The sequence below is a fragment of the Protopterus annectens genome, chromosome 16.part0 (assembly GCF_019279795.1).
Source record: "Protopterus annectens isolate FY-2018-M chromosome 16.part0, PAN1.0, whole genome shotgun sequence".
In the NCBI taxonomy this organism is placed as follows: Eukaryota; Metazoa; Chordata; order Ceratodontiformes; family Protopteridae; genus Protopterus; species Protopterus annectens.
In genome coordinates this window covers 397,608,677-397,623,458 of record NC_056750.1, presented here as the reverse complement: position 1 = coordinate 397,623,458, position 14,782 = coordinate 397,608,677, and the positions used below count along the sequence as shown (strand labels likewise).

General features: G+C 39.5%; 1 protein-coding gene across 3 annotated transcripts in view; it reads left to right on the top strand.

Moving 5' to 3' along the window:
• Positions 1-14,782, top strand: part of ADGRD2 (adhesion G protein-coupled receptor D2) — a 1,709,855-nt gene that overhangs the window by 263,958 nt on the left and 1,431,115 nt on the right. The gene's annotated exons all lie outside the window — the stretch shown is intronic.

Sequence of the window (14,782 nt, the reverse complement as noted above, 5' to 3'; positions counted from 1 at the left end):
TTAGTGAACAAGCTCAAAGTTTATGAGCCATCGAGAATCTTAATGCCCTGGATTCTCTGCCGGGATATGCAGCCAGATATGTAGCCATCCAGTTCCTTCTTAAAGGTATTGATTAATAGACTGAGTTTATACCATAGGAATGGGGTCTCTGAGACACAATGCTGACACTTTTCATGACATGACTGATAATCCTTTTTTCTAAGGCTGTGTGTCCCATTGTGTTCAGGTCAACAGAGGGATATTCTAAGCAACATTTTTCAAATAGTAAGGGATCATTTATTGGTTCGCATGTCAGGCAGGAGTTTATCAAATAAGTGAAAGGATATAGATAATTTCACAATGAATGTAAGCCATTATTTAATAAATTACTGTAGACTTGAAAGCTTGTATTTTCATTGTGCTGTTTTATTTATTTGTATATGTTTAGCATATGTTAAATACATTTTTTCTGAGGTTCTCTTGAGTAAATTATTTGGTTTTGGATGCATCAATTGCATTCCATCCTAGAACAGAAGCAAACATTTCATGTAAGAGATGTAGGTATCTACACCTCCATTTGGTGGGTGTGACCCCAAACATTATATTTAATTATTGTCATTTCAAGCATATCTGCTCTCAACCTCCTCTCAGTATAAGTGGTCACTTACACTTAGAGCAAGTCTTTAGAGAAAGTCTTTTGGGCAAGACACAGAGAAATTCAATACACACACACACACACACACACACACACACACACACACACACACACACACACACACACACACACACACACACACACACACACACACACACACACACACACACACACACACACACCTTTCCTATTGGAGAGTTCTGCATTTAATCATCGATATTTGATTTTCTTATTATAGCGTGTTATAATTGAATTTGTTTTAAAAATTAGGTATTGTGCATCTTGGGGGATTTAAACACATTGTATTTGTGCAAATGTGATTTTGATCAGGCGTGATTTGAGGAATGAACTCTAAAATAATTCTAACATCTGAGGAATTAAAATAAGTGATCAGCATAGTTAGTGCATTAGAGCTGTGAGAATTTTGTTTTATTATATGTATATTATGTCTAAGGATATGTGCCATTTGAAGGTAGTTGGAGTCATCAAGGTTAATGGCATTGGTCTTAAGTTTGCAGCCATTTACATATTTTGTGAAGCAGACATTGGGGTATTTTTTTATGTCTGAGGAAAAAAGTGATGAAAAGGAGTCACCCCAGGAGAAAGACTTTTTGGACTCCATGGGGGATGCTAAGGATAGGAGTTCTCCAATTCTTGCATGTTATATATATCATTAGATAGACTGCAAAGGATATTACAGTTTCACTTACCTTTGGATCCCTAAGTTTATGTATAACTCCCTTCAAGAACTGTAGTATAGAGCTCTAGACAGATCGGTGAAAATGAATGCCCAGATAAACCTTCATTTAGGGTGGTGGTCATTCTCAGGAAGAAATTTATGAGGTTTAGTATGCAAGATTTATCTCTGACCAAACCATACTGGTTGAGATCATGCAGAAGGATTTCTGTGTTTGGCTGAATGTGTTCCATAATGAGTCTCTCAATCACCTTTTACAACATGATTGTGGGGCTAATTAACCTATAATTATTACTGTCTGTAGAATGGCCTCCTTGAGGGCTGGAACTATATTCAATTATTTATTTATTTTTGTTTGTTAATTAGATAGGTGGACTGGTTGTCAGACATTTTTTCAGCTATAAATTCATATATACATTATAGCATGAAAACTGTCAGACAATAATGGGGGTTGGCAATTATTACAGTGAAAGAGCTCATACAAAAAACAAAACATTGTCAAAAATTAATGAAAAACACACAAAAAAAACCAAGCAGTTCTGAGCAATTATACACAAGTGTTATTTACTAATCTAGAGGTTAACTACAATAACTTCTAGATATCAAAGATGTAGTTCTATGCCATTTCTGATTGTACAAATTAGGCTTCCTGGTCTCATAACATCAAATGCAATGCATTCTCCTGACTTTACAGAGGGCATTGATAATTTCAGATGGGATTATGTTACGAGATGGAAAAGTGGTAGGATTCCCCTTTTTGCCATGACGTTTACTCCAGATCTGTGTGACAGGACCAGATTCCAAAAGAGCTGCTTGCAGTGTAAGTCTACCCTGATTCAGAAGGCCATGGTCTCAGTGTAACTGACCTCCTTTACTGTAAGGCATATCTATAAACAGGGGACAGATTCCAAAAGACCTGCTCTCAACCTCCTCTCAGTATAAGTGGTCACTTCCACTTAGAGCAAGTCTTTTGGGCTTGGGGCCTATAGTATGTTAGCTATGTTTGATTGCTTTGTACGGTGATACCATTTTAGTGTAGCACAGCACATTCTTGTTTTGTTGTAGAAGGTATTATTATTGTTACCCATCTTGTTCATGCCTTTTCCCTTGACTGAAGCTTTACTAAAACTGCCTAGTGCATTGTCACACGTCTTCAAGAAAATATCAGTAAAAATGTTGACAGCTGCTACAGCTACATTTTTATCATGGGCACAGAGAATCTAAAGATTATCTACCTTTACAGTATTTATGTGTGCAGTCAAACTAACAAGTGACAATATTTTATAGTAAGTTCACCATAAGAAAATAATTAGACGTGCAGCAGTAACCGTAAGCTGAGCAGTAGTGATGTGGTTTGCATTACTTCCTCAACGTGCTTGGCTTTCTGGTTTGGTTCCTGACTGGCATGCCTTTGTGCATAATTTGCATGATGTCTCTGCATCTCTGTGGTGCTTCTTCATAGTCTAATTTGCTTCCACATTCTGAAAGCATGCTGATAGATGATTTTGCAGTCCCCTAAGTTGGCTTTAGGTATGAATGGAGTGTACATTTTTTTTTTGCAGTAGATCAGTATTTCTTCTACTATTAAGTCTTTAACTTATGTTTGTTGCTTGCTGTTATAGGCTTTTGTCCCCCAATGACCCTGAATAATATCAAGCTTATATTGAAAAACATAGATGTATAACTTATCCATTTGTCAAAGCCATGTACCCTTTCACATTTCTGATCAGAAATTTTCCAAATTCATCATTTATTATATTAGTGAGAAAGTAAGTAATTCAGATCAGAGCAGGGCATTTTCTTAAGTCATACTTAAAAATGATGGTTTCTTAAATAAATTGTAGTTGATTACAGTTAACTGAATTTGCTGATTATTAGAGTTTATCAAGTAAGGTGAGGAGAGAAAAAACTTCACAATTAATGAATGTAAGCATGTTACTTAAAAAATGATGGAGTACTTGAACGCTTATCTGTTTTGTTTATTTGTGTATGTCTAGCTGTACTTGAACGCTTGTCTGTTTTGTTTATTTGTGTATCCTGTTTTGTTTATTTGTGTATGTCTAGCTGTACTTTAACACTTGTCTGTTTTATTTGTGTATGTCTAGCTGTACTTGAACGCTTGTCTATTTTGTTTATTTGTGCATGAATAGCTGTACTTGAACGCTTGTCTGTTTTGTTTGTTTATATCTAGCTGTACTTGAACGCTTGTCTGTTTTATTTATTTGTGTATGTCTAGCTGTACTTGAACGCTTGTCTGTTTTATTTATTTGTGTATGTCTAGCTGTACTTGAACGCTTGCCTGTTTTGTTTATTTGTGTATGTCTAGCATTTGGTGAATAACATTTTTCTGTGGTTCACCTGAACCAATTATTAGTTTTTGGATGCACCAGTTTTATTCCATTCCAGCATGAAAGCGACCATTTAATGCAGGGCATGGAGGTAGCCACACATTAATTTGGTGAGTCTGACCCCAAACATCTCACTTAATTATTGTCAGTTCAAGGTTTTCACTTTCATTGAAGCAGGACACAGTGACACTCACTGCATTCACACACACTCACACACACTCACACACGCACACACACACACACACACACACACACACACACACACACACACACACACACACACACACACACACACACACACACACACACGTCTCACATCAGCCTTTGCTGTTGGAGAGTTCTACATTTGCACAGCAGTTTTCATTGCTTTGTGTATCACTTCCAATAGCTTCTTATACCTTGCATTTGGTGTGGAGGTTATGCTTGCAAGCTGTAAATCCTGTAGTACAGGGTTTGATTCCCTTAGCCCTTGTTTGCCTACTGTGTGATCTTGAGCAAGTCACTTAACCAGCCCATGCTTCTGGGTTGCCCCTGAAAAGGGACCGTGTTCAGTGGGCCTACCTGGTTAACAAATGGGTTTATTATTATTATTATTATTACTTGAATGGGTTATACAGTATTGTGTATGTTTAGAAACTTCAACACATTGTATTTTTGCCAGTGTGATTTGATAAGGGATGACATGAGGAATGAGCTATGAAAGAATTGTAATATCAGAGGAATTTAAAGAAGTGAGCAGTGAAGCTAGGGCATAAGCTGTCGGTGTCTGTTAAAAGACTCAGTTTTATTATTACTATTTAGATGTGTTTTCATTTAAGACAATGTTGTTTATCAGTAATTGCATGTAGTGACATTACAGGTGCATTTTATACTGTACAATAAAAATAAACAAAGTATGCAGGTTATAAAATGTAGTGTGCCTTATGCATGGAAAAGCAGATAAGTTAAAACATAATACCAAACTGGATGGGGACAGTTTGCAGCTCTGCTGGTTGGACACTAGCATATTTTTTGTGGAATTGTTAGAAAAGAAAGTACCTCATTGTCATACTTCTCAACCTCCTAGACAAAGCCAAAAATAATGGGGGGACAAAGCCCCAAAACAGGGACACATTTTAAATATTGCTCTTATAAACTTTTGGTAGAATAAAAGGTATTGTGTTACCAAACATTTTCTGAATAATATGAAGTCTGAAACTCAAATGCCTGTCATTATTTAATGAATACAATCCTTGCTGATTTGCCATAGAAATCCAGAAAAAAACACAATTTTTAAGAGGAATTGACCAAAAATATGAAACAAAATCCGGACATTCTGTGAAAATCTGGACAGTTGAGAGGTATGCTCATTAGTTCACAGTGGTCCTTTTGTGGTTTGAATCAAGCTATAACTTATAATGATTCCACGTAAAACCAAGATTTCATATTTCACTCTGACTCAAACAGGTTAATGTCATGCAGCAATAGAGATAGAGCATAAAAATCATGACATATTATTTACTGAGAAGATATGATATGCCAAATGATATTTTTATATATGGAGTTAGTAGCAGCAATGTCTTGTTTATTTGAAAATAAAAACATGTCTGAATGCAATTGATGGCTTGTTAAACACAAACTCTAGGATAGTACAAGTCAGGCTACTGTGTTTCACCTGCTTCTACATGGGTACGTGACACAAGGCAGCATATGGAGTACATATTGTCCGCTAATGTTCAGCTTGTAAGAAGAAATAAGTGCTGAAAACACACTCAAGGCATAGGGGTTTCTTTCATTAAAAAAAACACCTCTGGTAATGTACCAATAAGGTTTAATTTTTCCTATAATGTAGAAATACAATTAAATGTAAAAGTATGTGTGGAAATGTAAGTATTTCTATAAAGTCTCTTCTGGCTTCTGGGTAAGCACAGTAAAATGAGAGCTCTCTCAGTGTACTTGATTCCATCCGAGTATGAACATTTGCATTTCTAGAAAAATACTTTTATGTTTAAAGGGTGTTCATTGTGTTTCACTGTTGCAGTCATGAGTGTAGGGTTCTCCCCTGCCGGCAGGCAGTCCTTGGTCGGCCAGAATCCCAAAGTCTGGGTCCGGCATCGGCTGTTCAACCATGCTCCCTGACGTCAGAGCCCCAGGAGTACAAAGCTGACAGCCGACGCCATGTTCCCCAGTCTTTCTTGCCGTGCGGTGATAGCAGTTCGCAAGTGCCAGTCGGCTGACTCCTGACAATTTTTTCTGAAAAGCTTCAGTCCGAAGACTTTCTTCTCCACTCAAAGCTAAGTACCCCATTGGGGAAACTTTTTTCTTGCTTCAGTCCGATGTCAGAAAAAGTTAATAATTGTATTTCATGTGGGAAGCAAATACCTCATAAAGATTTTCATTCTTACTGTATTCCTTGCTTAGGCCCTGACCACGATGTAGCTAGTTGTTGGTTTTGTGCTAGATTCAATCAACGTACAATTAAATGAAGGTACGATTTTGCATTTCATTACTTCGGTAGGCGTTTTAACTACAAAATGTCATCGGATACGGTTCCGGCTACTGGAGTTCACAAACGATGCAAGGATAAAGACAGGCCTCCGAGGTCCAAATCTGACGATATCACACAAGTGGAGCCAGCTTCGTGTTCGGCCGTCGTCAGTGAGGCGCTTTTGCAGCCCCTGTCGTCGGCCATTTCAGAACCGATGGCCGAAACGGACTCCCACGAGGAGCCAGCTAGGCCTTTGAATATTTCTATTGCAGGACCTTTGGACAATGCTCCTTTGGATGGGTCCAGAGCCGCTGTGCAGGTACCGGCTTCCGAAGGGGTTTTCAGGCCTACTCAGCTTCTAATAAAGGCAAAGCCAAAGACAAAGGCAAAGACTCCTTCCAAATCAAAGACTGCAACACAGGCCTCTTCTGAACCGGCTCCCAAGTCACAGAAACAGTTACTTAAGATGGCGGAGGATTTACTTACCATGATTAGAGGTTCACATCCCCTCCAGATAAAAGGCCAAGGCAGGAAGTTTATTATGATTCCTCTGATCAGGCTTCTGTTTCTTCAGTTTCTTCTTCTGACCAGGAATATTCTTTCCCTCCTTATGAGGATTCTGATGCTGAGGAATCCATTCCTTCAGCTTCTCCCCCTGAGGATTTCTCTTTTGGGGAAACTTTGCATGAAATGAAGGAACATTTCCACTGGGAAGGACAGGAGTATTCGGAATCTAAGAAAAGACTAAGGGATTTTCTTCTTCTCCCCCAACATAGACCCCTGGCTATTCCTCCTGTTTTGGATATTGTGGATGATGCTTTTTCGGAGGCTAACTTAACCCCTGACTCTTTTCCTCCTGCTCATGTTAAGCCTGATAGATATTACAGGGTTCCTGATTCCCACCAGTTTTTGTACAAGAACCCTACTGCTGACCCTGAAACCATTTCTCAGGGTCCTAAGGGAGTTAAGGCCGCTTCTGCCAAAAACCCCATTCCCACTGAGAAGGATTCCAGATCTTTAGAAAGATGGGGCAAAAAAGTGTACACTTCTGCTACTTTATCCATTAGGGCTTTAAACTGTCAGTTTCATATGCTGAAATACCAGCAATTTCTCTTGTCTGTTTTAAAACAAAAGCTTACTTCCATTTCTGCCTGTGCAGATGATAAGGAATTACATGACTTAATGCATGCCACTGAACAAGTTCGGAAGCATAGTTTACACTGTGGATTTGATGCCTTGGAGGCTTCTTGTAGGGCTGCTGCCTCCGGCACAGTTATTAGAAGGTATGCATGGTTAAAGGAACAAAATTTGCCAGAACAAGTAAAAGCTAAATTATTGGATGCTCCTGTTCAGCATAATGTTTTGTTTGGATCAAAAGCTGAAGAGGTGATTAAAATGATGGAGGACAAGGAGAAATCCATGCAAACAGTTAAAGATTTCTTACAAGTACAGCCACCCAGATTTAGCAGGAATTGGCCTACAAAAAATTGGTCCTTTCCCAATTCAGACAGGCCTCAGAGGGGTAGATATAGACGCTCCCGAGGAAGGCCTCAAACACAAGCTTCTTATAGACCAAGACAGTGGACTGCTTCCACCCCTAGGGGAGGAGAGGACAGGTCACAAACTCATAGAAAACAGACTCAATGACTCCCTCTGTTGGGCTACAGGAACTTCTTGCCTGGAAGCCCATCTCGGAGGAAAACTCTCTCTTTTTCATCAAAATTGGACTCATATAACCCAAGACAAGAGGGTTCTGGATGTGGTTTCAAGAGGTTACAAATTCCATTTTCATACCCTGCCAAGGCCAAGCGGATGGCCAGACCTTCCAAAACATCAATGGACAGAGGCCTTAAACCAGGTGGAAGCTCTTTTGGCTATGAAAGCCATAGAACTAGTTCCACTTTCAGAGATGGGACAAGGTTTTTACTCAAGGCTCTTTCTAGTCCCCATGAAGCAAAACTCATGGAGACCCATTCTGGATCTGTCAGTCTTGAACACCTTTCTAGAGATTCCAAAATTCAAGATGCTTACTCTACAGCAGCTGCTTCCAATGCTGTCCAAAAATGCATGGATGGTAACTTTGGATTTAAAGGAGGCATATTTACACATTCCCATCAGGCAGGAACGCAGAAAATACCTCAGGTTCAAGGCCGGATCGAGGCACTTTCAATTCTCTGTGCTGCCCTTTGGATTGTCTACTGCACCCAGGGTCTTCACCAAATGCCTGGCTCCAGTAGTAGCTTACTGCAGACTCAATGGAATTCAAATTTACCCTTATCTGGATGTCTTATTCAGGCAGACAGCAAGGAGGTTTTACTTCAGCATCTACAGTTTGTTCAGGATCTCCTCAAGTTCCTGGGATTCACTGTAAACATAAAAAAGTCAAATTTGACACCCTCACAACAGATAATTTTTCTGGGCGCTTCTTTAAACACAACAACCCAGATGGCTTTTCTGACATACGAAAAACAGTTTCTGCTGGCTTCAACTTTCAAAACCTTGGCAACTTTAACTCAGCTATCTGCAAGGAGATTCCTGCAGGCTTTGGGTTACATGGCCTCCTGCATCCTTCTCGTACCATATGCAAGACTACACATGAGGAAAATACAGTGGTACCCAAAAAGTGTATGGTCTCAGCATTGCCACAGTTTAGACATACTGATCTCTGTCCTGCCTTGTCTTCAAAAGGAATTCCTTTGGTGGTCCAAGGCATGTACTCTAAGCAAAGGGAAACCCTTCTGTCTGCATCCTGCCACTCAGATTCTAACCACGGACACCTCGGATTATGCTTGGGGAGCCCATTTTCAGAGCAACTGTCTGCAGGGCCTTTGGACAAAGGATCAGAAGCACCTGCATATCAATTTAAAGGAAATGTTAGCCGTTCAGAAAGCTCTAATGGCCTTCAGGAATCTTCTACAACCAGGACAACTACTGATACGGACAGACAACACCACAGTTATGTGGTACATAAACAAGCAAGGGGGATCTCATTCCTACCCCCTTTGCAGACTAGCCATGGATCTATGGAACACAGCTCTAGCTTGCAATCTGGACCTTCAAGCTCAGTTTCTACCAGGGAAGCAAAACTTCCTGGCAGACAGTCTGAGCAGAAACCTTTCAGATCCACACGAATGGATGCTGGACACCGAAATATTCAGGATGATATCAGCAGTCTGGGGATGTCCTCACATAGACCTCTTTGCATCCCATCTCAATCATCAACTACAGAATTTTTGCACCAGGACTTTCCACAAACAAGCTTGGAAAGTGGATGCACTATCATTCAGTTGGAGAAACCTCTCGGGATATGCCTTTCTACCTCTTCCTCTTCTTCCACGGGTATTATTAAAGATCAAACAGGACAAGCCCAAGATGATAATCTTGTTGGCCGCAAATTGGCCTCGACAGTTTTGGTACCCCACTCTGAAAAACCTATGTCTGGAGCCCCCTTGGGTCTTACCACAGACTCCGAACCTTCTGTCCCAACATCAGGGTCAGGTTCTACACTCCCATGTCAGCACTCTCAGCCTGGCAGCCTGGTTAATCCAGGGCCTTTGATTTCTTCTCTCCTACCCAAGCAGGTTATGGATGTCATTCTAGAAGCCAGACGTCCTAGCACTAGAAAATCTTATGCAGGAAAATGGAAAAGATTTTGTTCCTGGATGCAGGCTCAGGATTCTGATCCTCTTCTTCCGAACATTCCTTTAATTTTACTTTACTTGACAGATCTCTTACATAAGGGTCTCTCTTTCTCTTCCATTAAGATACATGCCTCTGCTATTTCCGCTCATTATAATACAGACCCTCCAATCTTTTCCCACCAGCTCATGAGACAGTTTCTCAGAGGAGCTAAGAACTTAAGACCTCCTAGATCTCCTCCCATTCCTGCTTGGGATCTCAACTATGTTTTGGAAAAGCTCACCTTGCCTAATTTTGAGCCTGCTGCCTCTTCTGACATCAAGTTTTTATCTTGGAAAACAGCCATCCTGTTAGCCCTGACCTCTGCCAGGAGAGTTTCAGAGTTACAAGCTCTTATGGCTGTGGAACCTTATATTATTTTTCATCAAGACAGGGTGTCTTTGAGGACTAATCCTACCTTCATGCCTACGGTGGTTTCCAAAGTGGCTTTAAATCAAACTATCCACTTGCCAACTTTTTTCCCCACTCCTCAAAATAAAGGGGAAAGGATCTTACATTCCTTGGATGTACACAGACAACTATGTTTTTACCTGGACAGAACTAAGGACATCAGAAAATCAGAGCAATTGTTTGTTTCTTATGCTTCAAGTTCCCAAGGTAAAGCCATTTCAAAACAGACCATTTCTAAATGGATTGCTCATGGAATCAGATTTTGTTATTCACACCATGGAAAGCAAATCCCAGGGAGTATACGGACTCATTCCACCAGAGCTGCTGCCACTTCTGCTGCCTTCCTCAGGGGAGTTCCTACCAAAGACATTTTGGAAGCTGCAACTTGGAGATCAGTGCATACTTTTTCAAAGCACTACAATCTACCTCTCTACTCTGTCTAGGGCAGGCTTTGCCTCTGCAGTCTTGCAGGGCCTTTTAGCCACCCCTTCTACTTTATGACCACCTCCCTTTCATTCTGCTTTGGGATTCTACCCTACAGTCATGACTGCAACAGTGAAACACGATGAACATAGTACAGTTGTGTACACCTACCATAAATGTAGATGTTCGAGTGTCTTCACTGTTGCAGTCTGGGTTTCCCTCCCTCCTGTCCCCTCTTATTTTTACTTTTGTGTGGTTCCTTTTTTCACCATTCTTCTGAGGTGTATTTGCAAAGGATATGGGACCTTTCTCATTTTGGGACTCCTGACATCTGGGGCAAGAAAAACTGGAGAACATGGCGTCGGCTGTCAGCTTTGTACTCCTGGCACCCTGACGTCAGGGAGCATGGTTGAACAGCCAACGCCGGACCCAGACTTTGGGATTCTGGCCGACTGAGGACTGCCTGCCGGCAGGGGAGAACCCTACAGTCATGACCGCAACAGTGAAGACACTCGAACATCTACATTTATGGTAGGTGTACACAACTGTACTTTTTCTGTGAACTAAACAAACACTGAATATGTATTTTATGTCATTCCATTACAAAATTCAGACATATAAATCTAATGGAAGAAAAGAAAACCTACTGACTTGACACATTGTTCGGTTCTTGGCATGTGTCTTGATTTGTATTTTATCATTTTAGTAGAACTGTTTTATGATTTCACAACTGAACAGTGCTACTGTCTGCAATGGGATCATGCCTCTCAACCTCTTAGTGCAATAAATCTGAAGAAAGCCTGAAACAATGGGGGGTCAAAAGCCCAAAACTAGGGGCAGATTTTAAATATTGCTCTTATAAACTTAGAAAGTAGTTTAACAGGGTTTGTGTTAATGTATATTTTTAGGAGGATTTGAAGTCTGAAACTCAAATGTACTCAAATGTATGTCATTATTTAGTGATGTCACAACTCAGATCATCCCAATGATTTGCCAGAAAAAACACACATTTTATGAGGCAAGGGGAATAATCTGGACATTCTGTGAAAATTTGGACAGCTGAGAGGTATGAATGGGATAGTTGTGTGTTTCTTGTTTAAAGGCCTTTAGACCTCTTGTTGTGGTTGCCATTTTGTAGAGCTGTTGACCTTTTCAGAAATGAAATACCACATTATTAGTAGTTTAATGCATACATTTAGTGACCAGCCTGCAAATTAACAATTTAATATTTGTACATAAATATTCCGCGAGCTTCTGATGTAAACAGCTTAACAAAGTCACAGTCCAGAGATAAAACGTCTATGAGTAGGCGTGGGTGTACAACTTTGTGTGTAATAGTATTGTAAACCAGCATACTACCATTACCTTTTTCTGAGATAACTTACTAATCAGAGACTAAATCCAGATGCCAGGAGCTTCTGATCATAACAAAAGATTGTAATTGTTCATGCATATGCATCTGGTAAATAGCAAATATAAGAGGCAGTTACTATGCCAGATGGCTAATATTTGTAATCATTTGTATTGTACTTTATGGAGGAATAATTATATTGCCCCTGATGATGACAGAGTGACAATGTGCTTTTTTGACTTTGCTATTAGTGGCCAAGGTTCAGGAACAGACCCAGGTTTGCTGATAGAGTCGGCTGGGAGATATAATAGTTTTAGAGCCAGCTCTCCTATTCCAGCAGAAGAGAAAATATATGAGTTGTGCAATGTGTTGTGATGTCCAGAAACCTTGCAGGTTAACCCAGGTTAAAACTGATAAGTGACAGATAGCTAACTTGTGGCATATCAGTGCAGATGTCCCACATGTCCTACATGGATGGTGCAGTGGTTAATGTTGTCACCTCACAGCAAGAGGTTCTCCATTTTTATTCTCAGCTGGGGTGTCTTCTGTGTGGAGTCTGCATGTCCTCCCTGCATTTGTGTGGGTTTCCTCCCATGTTACAAAGACATGCATCTAGAGTGTTTCTCCCTGGGCCTCCACTGAAAATTGGCTCATTCCAAGTCATACTTTCCCAGTAAACAAATGTTAAATAAATAAATAAATAATTGTTGACATCACTGTATGTCACTCCTCAGGTTAGGGACTGTATCCATCCATCTCTAATATGGTGGCTGTCTAGACTTATCCATTTTTTGCCCAGTTTAATCCCTACACCTCAGGCCCTTATAACCTAGTAAAGCATCACATTCAGGATTGTCTTGAAAGGAGCTGTGGTGGTTCTCTTTGTGGGGCAGAGTGAGGCAAGAGTTACAGTTAAGTGTCAGCAGAGGTCATATAATGACAGGGGGGCAGCAATGTAAAGAATAATGTAAAAAAGTGATAGAATGCTATTAGTGACAGTAGGGACATACAGACCTCCTTGAATGAACCACAGATTGCCCTGAGCTGTCTGTTTCCAGTAGCCTCTGTTTACCAAAATCCCTCCTTTTATCCAGATAAAATGGTTTCTGTATTAAAATACAATTAAGTGACTGGTTTGTCCTTTACATCACCACATAACATTGTTCTGAATCATAAATAATCAAACTAAATATGTGATTGGTAATAAGTCACAATGTAAGCATTAGAAGCCCAATACAACTTTTCTTTATCATCTGTTCCATGTCACTACTCCAAGAACTTAAGAGACCTCAGACATTGCTTTCAAACTGAATGAGAAATGAGTGTAACATATTCTTTGCCTGTCTCTCTCTTTATATGTTTCCTTCTCTGAATAAGTGAAAAGTCAACAATTTCTGTACAATAAAATATTATTTGTACTCTGTATTCCCAAAGAATATGATCTTTGAAAACAAAGTCTGAATACTTCTTAAATTAATTCAACCAGGAGAGAGACCAATCAGTGTCTCTCTCCTGGTTTGTCCAAATGAAAAAAAGTCAAAACAATTTTATAGTACCAAAAATATATTTACCTTTCACTGTTATATCTGGTGTAACCAGGCAGAAAAAAAAGGGAATCACCTAATGTATAAAATGTACCCCCCCCCCCAAAAAAAAAGTATGTTGCCTGCCTGAATTTTGCAAATCATTGAAATTCATGCTAAGAAAAATTCTCACTAACAAGTATATGTGCAGTTATACAGTTTAACTATTAAGGGGTTCTGGGGCTAATGCACTTATGCAGTCACTTTCTTACACTCTCTTACCTTCATCTCTTTTCATCTTTCCTTCACACTGTTTTTCTGTTAGTCTGCCATGTTCCTCAGGATAAAGATATCTTTAACCACATGTCCTTACTATCAGGAAAAACTGACCATAGGAGAGGCAGAGAAAAACTTACTGGTCAGATTTGTTGCTCTCTGCAGTATGCATGTCTGCCTTATGTCGTATCTGACTCTGTCAGAAGACAGTGATGCTTTTGTCAACATAAGTTACTGTTTGCGCAATGTGTGTCATCATAGTGTAGTATAAAGTGAGGATTAACGTTATATGTGTTTATATGTATGTGCTCCACTCATTCCCATCCATTCATTTGTGTGGACAACAATGATCCAAAATCAAACAGCACACTGTGCATTTACCTTTCATACTTAACTGTGATTACCATTTTTTCATCTTTTTCTGAAGATGTTTGGGTTAAATCTGCAATTATCACCATTTGCATTTGTATATTATTGTGACTGTAAATTCTGTAATTAAAATTTATCACAATATGAATTTATATTTTTAATACTCCAAAGACCGAGGATTCAAACAACTCCAGTAGATGTACAGCCACAAATAATCCCAAATGAATAAAAGGCAGGCAATTCTGGTATTTAACGCCACTAGTTTATTATGTACGTTTTCGTCAAAACACTTCATTAAAAATGAACACCGGAACTAAAATCGCACCCATATTTATGTCTTCAGTCAAATTAAATAATTAGACTCAAAGCTATTAATAACTTAAGGAACATTTATATTTTTGTCTTCAGTGTTTTTGTTGTTCTAATTTTACTGCAGCCTTAGTACTTTGCAAACAGTATAAGGATTTGTTTGTTCCATTGTTTAACATCTTTAATCTGTAGGCCGAATTTATGCAACTAGTTAATTCATCCTTAGTTAGAACCAGTTGCCATTTCATTCAGTCAAGTCAGAGCCCTTTGTGCTAAAATAGCTTATTTTCAAAGGC